This window comes from Asparagus officinalis, chromosome 8 (genome assembly GCF_001876935.1).
Source record: "Asparagus officinalis chromosome 8, Aspof.V1, whole genome shotgun sequence".
NCBI classification, from domain to species: Eukaryota; Viridiplantae; Streptophyta; class Magnoliopsida; order Asparagales; family Asparagaceae; genus Asparagus; species Asparagus officinalis.
In genome coordinates this window covers 65966444-65976381 of record NC_033801.1, presented here as the reverse complement: position 1 = coordinate 65976381, position 9938 = coordinate 65966444, and positions in this window count along the sequence as shown.

Genomic DNA, 9938 nt, shown 5'->3' with positions numbered 1-9938 from the left:
GTGTTGACTGACGTACGTGCGTTGACTGAGGTGCGCGAGCTGACTGACGTGCGCAGCGACCAATTGGATAATTCTTCTTGAATTGTCCACTCTTTGTTTCGAGCTGTGTGCGGACACCTATAGGCATTTTTAGACGTCTACACTCCTTAACCTAATACGCTAAGCATCAAGTAATATACAATGCGAAGAAACAGGTCCCCGATCACAAATAACAAGAATATAATAAACAACTCAGTACAAAATATTCATATCATAAGTGAATATTATTCAAGACATAATATTCGGATCAACATGCCCTTATACAAAATGATCTAAATGCTGGAAAATATAAAATACAACGATCAGTGGAAATGGAAAGTACTACAAAAGTAAACTAGGGTTATCAACTAACTAAAAGAAATAACTAAGCTTCGACTTATTTTTCTGCTCCGTCTACAAAGCCTTCCTGCGGAGGATCCTCTGGCTCCTGTACTACTCCGAACTGTAGTTGTCTCTCCTCTAAATCTGACATACATCCTGAGAGAAAAGGAGTACGTCAGCGTGCATGGCACACGTCAAGATCCCATAAGGAAGAATATAAACAATCGAACGACCAATACAAAACAGTAATAATGATAATAAAAGCATGCTACTGGAATACTAATAGTCTAAATACAATCTATCACTAGAATATAATAATTAGAAGAATCTAAGAAAATCAACCAAGTAATAAGATCATGCAACTAGCGATTAGAATAATCATCCAAATAATAAGGTCATACGACTAGATGAAATTAATACTTAAAAATCTACAATAAGAGACGTAGTACGTCTAGCGAAATAATCCAAGCAAGGAAACCCTCATGTATATACCATATGTCTCAAATTGTAGATAATTAAATATTAATCTCGATCTATGTATGAAAAGAAATATAATGGGTCCATATCTCATAACAACTCGTAATCATCCAATTAACGGTGTCATGTAACTAGCCATCCTATAATAGGTCACTGGTTCACATCTCACACAAAGTCAACGTTCATATTATCGGATAATTGACTATTCATAAATATCCTACATGCATCCAGTAGGACTACACACAATTCAACTTTGGCCTATTCTAAACTCATGCCGACTCGGGTGAATATCAAATTTATGGACCAAAGTAGCGACACTGATCTACTTTGACCCAACAAACCAACCCCAATGGTGACACCGATCCACTGGTACGAGCCTGGAAGATATATTAACAGCCACATCCGATCACATGAACAAAGAATTTCTCACCCCCAACATCTCTTGTATTTCTAAGTCAACAACACACAAGCCTCTAGGTCTTATTCATGTCACACAGGTCACTATAGTCATAAACTCCTAACGATTCTCTATCACAATAAGGAACATTCAATGCAACTAATCAGGTGCAATAATATCATGACATATCAGATAATCAAAATTAAGAATTATAAATCATAAACAATGACTACATAATTCAGAAAATAATCTTTTTCTAGATTAATTCATTTTAAATTATTTCTCTTAACAATTAATCTAAAATAATTTATTTTCCAAAATAAAATCCTTTAAATTATTATAATTATTTAAAAATAATTCTTTTGTCGAACTAAATTCTTTTAATTCATTATAATTATTCCAAAAATGCTATTTATCATATTACTATGATATATTTAATATTCTTCATCAAACAACCTACGCAGATAAATAACACTCTAATCTATGTATATATTTAATTCACCGCAGATCTAGAAATTAAAACAATGAGTCAAAGAGCAAGAGGAATCTTGCCTCGGGATTTTTGTCGAACGAATCGATGTCGCCGTGCGAGGCTACGGGTTTGCGGACGAGGCGGCGACGTTGCTGCTCACTGCTTCGGCGACGTGCACATCGGTTCATCAGAGACTGATATAGCAGTGACAGCTGTGGATCTGCGGAGGCGGGGAAACACGATGGTGGTGGAGGCGGCAACGAGCTGAGAGTGTCAGCGACGCAGCGGTAGAGTGGTGGTCTGTACAGCAGTGACGGCGAGCCAGCGGAGATAGCGAGGCTGAGGCGTTGGACTGCCAGGCGGCGCAACGTTCGAAGGGAGACAGGCACTGGAGCGCTGGTGGCGTTGAGGGGCTGGATAGTCGATTGAGAGGTGGAAGCACGGCAAGCTTAGAACAACGTTGGGGCTGCTGCTCGAGCTCGGCGGAGGCGTTGGATGGGTGCGTGCATCGAGATGATGGGCGCGAGGGCAGGTGAAGAGGAGGTCGAACGGCTGATGCTGCCGGTAGTGGCGTGCGCATGGGCAGGCAGCACAGGGCGTAGCGAGGTGGAGCGGGCTGGGTCGAGAGAGGGGTGTCGGTGAGTTGAGTCACGGGAGCGTGGCTGGTCGAAGGGCAGTGAAGCAGGTTGCAGCAAGGGCCGGGCGTTGGATGAACGTGGACGATGGGAGAAGGCGGCTGCGAGTTGGTGTGTGGCATCAAACAAGAGAAAGATGAGGAGAGAGAGTGAGGACGAGGAGAGAGAGAGAAAATGAGAGTGAGAGAGAGAGAGAGAGTGAGAGCTGGGTGAAGTTTTTGGGAAATGGAGGAGAGAGAAGAGTTTAAGAGAGAGAGAGAGAGAGTGAGTGAGCTGTAAGAGTGAGAGAGTTGGGATTTTTGAGAGAATCAGAGGGAAACACGAGGTGGGGTGTGCGGGAAACATAGGGGAGGAAATTAAGGGTGTGGTGTAGGGGAGAGAGAGAAGTGAAGAGAGAGACAGAGTGATTTACAGGTAAGAGGGAAAACGCAGGGAAAATACCCCTTTAAAAATATAATAATTAAAATACCAAAAATTTTATTCAAATAAATATTGAAAATTTATGACCAAAATAATAATAAAAATAAGAATAATGAATAATTAACTATTAATTTAAAAAAATTTACCGAAATAATTAAATTTATAATTAGCAAAACTATTAACATAATATAATACCGTATTTTTTAAATCATAGAAAATTCTAGAGAAATTAGGGAAAATACAAATACTCTTTTAGAAAAATAATATTTAATGTTTAAATAGGGAAAATACAAATACTCTTTTAGAAAAATAATATTTAATGTTTAAATACCAGAAAATTATTTAAACCCGTATTAGAAATTTACGCTCTTTTAGAAAAATAATATTTAATGTTTAAATACCAGAAAATTATTTAAACCCGTATTAGAAATTTACGCTCATTACACCATAGTAGATTTTTATTTATTTTATTCAGACATTAGAGTTTCATTCTCATATTATAAAGGCAGTATGCCTTAATACCAATTTAAGTGATTCATATTGACATTCTCATTATTTTAGTTATCAGATGGGTTACAGTTAAGACATGATTCTTTTTATTTATGAGATATCTTTTCCATGTCACGCCTATTGCGTTCATTTCCATATTTTGCTTGTTTACCTGCACTTTTGTTTGATTCCACTAAAGGATAAAACTGTGATTAGTGAAACGTGTTTATGCACAGTGTGGATGCATGATAGGTTTGACATCTTTGGGTTCACCTTTGACTATAACCTTGTGTAAAACCAGGGGCGTCACAATTATATAATTCAAAACTGCACTCATATTACATCTTTATTCATTTATATTACTAATAATTTCCTTCTTGCGGTAACTCAGTGTGGTGACATTATAATATATTCTCTTATCTTACCATCTATTTATGTGTTCTTAAACTCTCTATGAATCTCATTTCTATTAGTCAGTTAGTTGATTCTAGATGTATCATTTCATTTGACTCAAGATCGTGTATTGTCCATAATTCCGCAACAGCTACAGGATCAAGATCGCTCATAGAGTAGATGGATTGTATCAATTGGACCAACTTCACATTCCTCTCTCATCTATTGGGTCTAGTTTCCTTACCTCTGCTCTTTAGCATTGTCAAGTAAGACATCTCTTAGTACCTTGTTTGAAAACTATAGTTGAGTCAGGAATCTGGATTGTTTTCTTTTCATGCACAAAATAGTTGTATCGATTGTCATTTTACAAAATAGTCTACTTTATGTTTTGTGACTCATAACAATATTTTTGTTGAACCATTTACTTTAGTACATTTTGATATTTAGGGTTCTGCGCCACTTGTATTCTTCTCTAGTTATAGATATTATGTGAGCTTCATTGATGATTTTTCTTGATATACTTGGATCTATCTCTTAAAATCACGTGCAAAGTTATTTAATATATAAAGACTTTATCAATATGATGTATACTCAATTTAACAAGAGAATTAAAGCTTTTCAGTTTGATAATATATGTGAATATGTTTCCTCATCTATGAAAAATCTTCTTAAATAACATGGAGATATTTCTCAACAGTCTTGTCCTCACACACTTGATCAAAATAGTGTTGTTGGATGCAAACACTGGCACATATTTGAAACTACATGTGCTCTCATGATCACTGCATATGTTCTTCGATCTTTTGGTCTCACTACTATCTTGTTAATAATTTTTCCTTTCTAAATTTTTCCATATATACATCAACACCACCCATACGATCATGCACTCCTATTATGTCTTCATCTCGAGAGCCAATATTACCCTTCTTAAAGTGAATTCAGTTGATTCTACAAACTTGACTATTCCTGCTCCCGATTCGCCGACTATTGCACTACTAACACCATCACTATCATCACCATCGCCACCACCACCACCACCCTACCATGACGCAATCCTGCTCAAAATATCACCCACCTCCAAGATACTCTTATTAACTAATTTTATTCACCCAATTTTGTATCCTCTCTTGCTGCTATACATTCTTCATAGGAAGCACAATCTTGTTCTGAGGCAGTTAAGTATCCCAAATGGCAACAAGCTATATAGGAAGAACTATAGTCCCTTTAACATACCCATACATGTGATCTTGTTCCTCTATGACATGATACCCAACTAATCAATTTGTAAATGGAAGTTCCAAAACAAAACCAAATCAAATGGTTCTATTGAGTGTTACAATGCACACCTTGTTGCTTATGGATTTTCTCGAGAGTATTGCATTGATTATGAGGACACTTTTACACCAGCGGTTAAAATCACATATATTCGAACACTTATTGTTGTTATGCCTAGTCGACACCGGGATTTACATCAGATGAGTGTGAAGAATGCATTTCTCAATGGTAAACTTATAGAGATTGTTTATATGTAGCCACCACCAGGGGTTGATGCTCCTCCCTCTCAGGTGTGTCGTCTTCAACATACTTTCTACGGCTTCAAAGAGGCCCCTTTAGCTTGGTTTGAGTGCTTTCAAAAATCTATTCTCTCTATTGATATTCTCTCTTTGGATTTACAAAAAGCTTAGCATATTTTGCTATGTTTTATCATACTTTTCTCAGAGTCAAACCAATCTCCTCTTCTATGTTGATGATATGATTATTACTGTAGATGATATATCTACTATCCGAAAAATTAAGAGACATCTTTAGAGTCGGTTTGAGATGAAGGGATCATGGACATTTACCTTACTTTGTTAGGACCAAGATTGCACACTCTCCCTATGGCTATTTATCTCAGTAGAAGTATATTTCAGATATCATTGAGCGAGCCACTCTCATGCATGCCTCCCTTGTGACTTCTTCTATTCAGATAGTGATCCTCTACGGAACCCCACGTGATATTGAGAAATTGTCAGTGTCTTGATTTAATTGTCTGCTAGTCGTCTACATATATCTTATGATGTTCACACTCTTAGTTTGTTTATGCCCACACTAGTGATTGTTCACTATGCAACACTTATCAAACTTCTTCGCTACCTTTAGAGTACTATGACTCACTCCTTATTATTTCTATTTATTTCACCTCTAATGCTATTGGGATACACTAGATCTGGCTGGCTAATGATTCTAATACTAAATGATCTACCACTAGGTGCTGTATCTTTCTTGATTCATCTCTTATCTCTTGGTGTAGCAAATGCCAACATATAGTTTGACGGTCTAGTACTAAGGCAAAATACCATGATATGGCTAACACTACTCTTGAGATTCGTTGGCTACGTTTTGCTACAATATATTGACATATCTATTCCTTCTCCTAGTCCTCTATTTTGTGACAATAAGAGTGCTATTCAAGTTGCTTGCAATTCGGTATTTTATGATCACACTAAACACATTGAAGTGGACTACTATATTGCCTGACATGATTATAGTTCTCAACATATCTCTCTTTCTTAAGTAACAACTTGGGGACATGTTCATTAAGGCACAAACTTTTCTCAGCTACTTTATTTTTTCTCCATCCACCTTACATTTGCGTGGGGAGAGGGTGGGGGAGGGGGGCGTGGGGTTTATACCTATGTGTGTATATGTCTAATGTTGGCCCACTCAGGCTGATGTCTTGTCTACATATTTTTGTCATATTATAAGATCAGAAGAACAACACAGGAATTTTTCTTTTCTTCTAATATCATCTTGGAATTTCTAATCTTTTGTTTGGTTCAACATGATTATAGGAAAGAAAAACCTAGAACTTGTAATTTTTATTTAGTTCCTTTCTAAATTGTTGGATTTGACAAATCTCAAAAGTTTCTACTTTTTTCATTTTATGGATACCTAATGCTAAATTTTTTGAAACAAACACCATATATAGAATCTCATAAATGAAAATGAGGTAGTTTTAGCTTCAAGAAATTTCAAATACACCCCAAATGACAAAAAAAATTTATTAAACAAAATGGCACCTATACAACTTTTAGATAGAATGGGTTTTTAGATAGTAGTCTCCCCCCCCCCCCAAACACATTCACACACCCCAAAAAAAAGATATTAGTCTCGTAAATAATCAATATTTTATTTTAAACTTAGTCTTCTAAATTGCATTAATATGTTGATAGTAATTGCTTTGATTAGTTGATTATAATAATTGGGAAATATTATGTTTTGTAAATCCAAAACCCAAAACCTGTCTTTTGCAGAGAGAGCGGGAATTGAGAGAGAGAGAGAGAGAGAGAGAGAGAGAGAGAGAGAGAGAGAGAGAGAGAGAGAGAGAGAGAGAGAGAGAGAGAGAGAGAGAGGTAAATGACAATTGGGTGGAAAATTAAATGAGAGATTATTTTGGTAATTAATCATCTATGATTAGTCTAAAACTAATCAGGTTTGAGGGTTTTGTATGGCGAAACTAATAGAGGGACTAATATTAACACGCTAATGCAATTTGGGGAACTAATATCAAAATATTAAGATTTACAGACTAATATTAAAATACTGATGATTTAAGAGACTTATATCTAAAAACCCTAGATAAAATGCTAAAGGGAATATTTGTTAGTTTGTTGAAATGTGAGAACTAATTGCATGCAATTACAATTGTTGTTGTTTGACTCGTTTTTAAAATTGTGCAACTTCACTTTCAAGATTGAGTTTCAAATGTAAGTTACTTTTTTCACACAGAATATCAAAGCAATTATAGTAACATTATTTGAGTTGAGTTCAGTTGCAAGTGCAATTTACGTCTAGATCTTTATACATTGTTAGCTATAATTAAATGGGTGCTTACATCTACAGTTGTAATTGACACTAAACATTTGCAAGGGAAAAAACATTATAACTAGATATAATTATTCAAATATATCCAACTGCAGTTACAATTTTTCCTGTTTCAAGCATCCCTAAGGCGGGTTATTTGTTGGTGTAATTTTTGGATAAGTGGGATAATTTTTGGGACTTTACTTTGTGGTGTAGTAACTAGTAGAAAACAGAGAATTAGCGACGGGAAAATCCGTCACTATTGCAATAAAATCCGTCACCAATACACTTTTGCGATGGGGAACAGTCCGTCGCACATAATCCTGTCGCCAATGAACATTGGCGATGGGGTCATCCATTGTTAATGTTCATTGGCGACGAATATGTATTGGTGATAAAAAACATTAGTGACTGTAGGTGTAAATTTTGATCTCCCGAAAACAGGGAACTTCGTTTGTATTGATAATAACAGCTTATTACAAACTAATAATTAAATGTTTACAACAGAAGCGGAGGGAATGCCCTCCTTGTTTAACGTGGGTTCCTCGGTGGCGATAGGACGCCTCGCTCGGTGCTCGTGCCGAGTCTGCTTCCCTTAGACGATCCGATTGAAGTTGCTGCCGGAGCTTCAGTTCTCAAATGAGGGAGCCTTTGGCAAGAGTCCAGGTTCAACCTTTGGGAGATTAGCCAGCAAAATATGCAACAGCCAATCCCCCCTTCATGCTAGCTGAAGATGGGTTTTAATAGGCAAGGGATAGCATGGGCCATCCCTTAATTCATGGGATTTGACCACTAATAGAGGTGAGGGAGCCAGCCGCCCTAGCTGTGGGATGTGACCACTTAGGGGGTCCTGTCAGCCACCCTAGCTATGGGATGTGACCACTTAGGAGGTCCTGTCAGCCGCCCTATTCTTGTTAGGTGAGGAGCGTCATGCTTTATCCCTTGATTTGTAGGATTTGACCACTGATGTAACTGTTCCCATACTCCAAGTGGGCAGTTGACAGTGAGCTGGCGAGTCTGCAGCTTGGGTCTGCAGGCAAGCTTGGGACTGCAGGCAGACTTGGGTCTGCAGGCGAGCTGAGTCTGCAGGCGAGCTTGTGACTGCAGGCAGACTTGGGTCTGCAGGTGAGCTTGCAGGCGAACTGGGTCTGTAGGCAAGTTTGTGACTGCAGGCAGACTTGGGTCTGCAGGCGAGCTTGCAGACGAACTGGGTCTGCAGGCAAGCTCAGGTGTGCAGGCAGACTTGGGTCTTGATCGTCCAGGCGAAATTCGAGCTGTAGGCGAGCTCCTGAGTGTGGATCGAAGAATAGGACGTAACTTTCAAACCGTAAGTCAGAATTGGACGAATTATATATGAAAATCGCCTATCTCGACGAGACGGAGCCATCCAAACTGAGCCGAAGGCTTCAATTTGCTTCCTCCGTTTCGCCAAATTCCTTACGGTTTGGGAGATATCTGCGTTTTTCCCTTTTTATCAGTGTTTTTCCCTTTTTTTGCTATTTTGGGCGAGGTTTTAACAGTTTTGTTTTGAACTTCTCTGATAAGAATTTAAAGACAATTTTTATTGCCTACAGTGACGGACTATGTCTGTCGCCAATGTTCATTGGTGACGGGAATTATCCTGTCGCCAATATTCATTGGCGACGGAAATACGACCGTCGCTAATGAACATTGGCGATGGGGATGAACCCGTCACCAATGAACATTGGCGATGGGAAGTCGCCAATGTTCATTAGCGACGGGTCATTCCCGTCGCCAATAAACATTAGCGATGAGACTAATTCCGATTCCAATGTTCATTAGCGACGAGTGTATGGTTGTCATTAATGTTCATTGGCGACGATATCTATCTGTTGGCCTTCTTATTTTGATGATGTTTAACAAACAATTTACTTCTAATGTTGTTTGTCTAGTGGTTATGTTTTCGTATTTATTCTAGGCAAACAACAAATTGGAGGTTGGATGGAATCGAGCATTCGCGATCATATCAAATGGAGGTTGGCGGAATTGTGGAGTGAAGCCTACGCAATTCAAGTTAAAGATTCGAGTTCAAGCTTCATCCACAAGTATACCAAGATAGAGCTTCGTTAAAGATCACAAGTGTAGACGGTAAAAAATACCTTTATAGGATTACAGGAAATTCGCCTGCGAGAAGAGCTCGCACGCTCGTTTCTCTGGCACGGGCCTAAATCGCATAGACGTCAGATATGTTCGATTCTAGGTTCGCCTAACGGTCGGCTCGCCAGCACGAGTGGAGATCGATCAGGATGGCGGAAGTTCGCCCTTCACCCAACTCGCCTGCCCGAGTTCAGGGTCGAATCCGCCAGCAAGCCCCGAGTCTGGAGGTAGATCCGCCGGCACTCGGCAAGCTGGCTAGACCCACTCGAGTACTGTACACCTACTTCACCGTCTCTCCTGACCGGAAAGGAGAAAGCACCGTGCTCAAAGC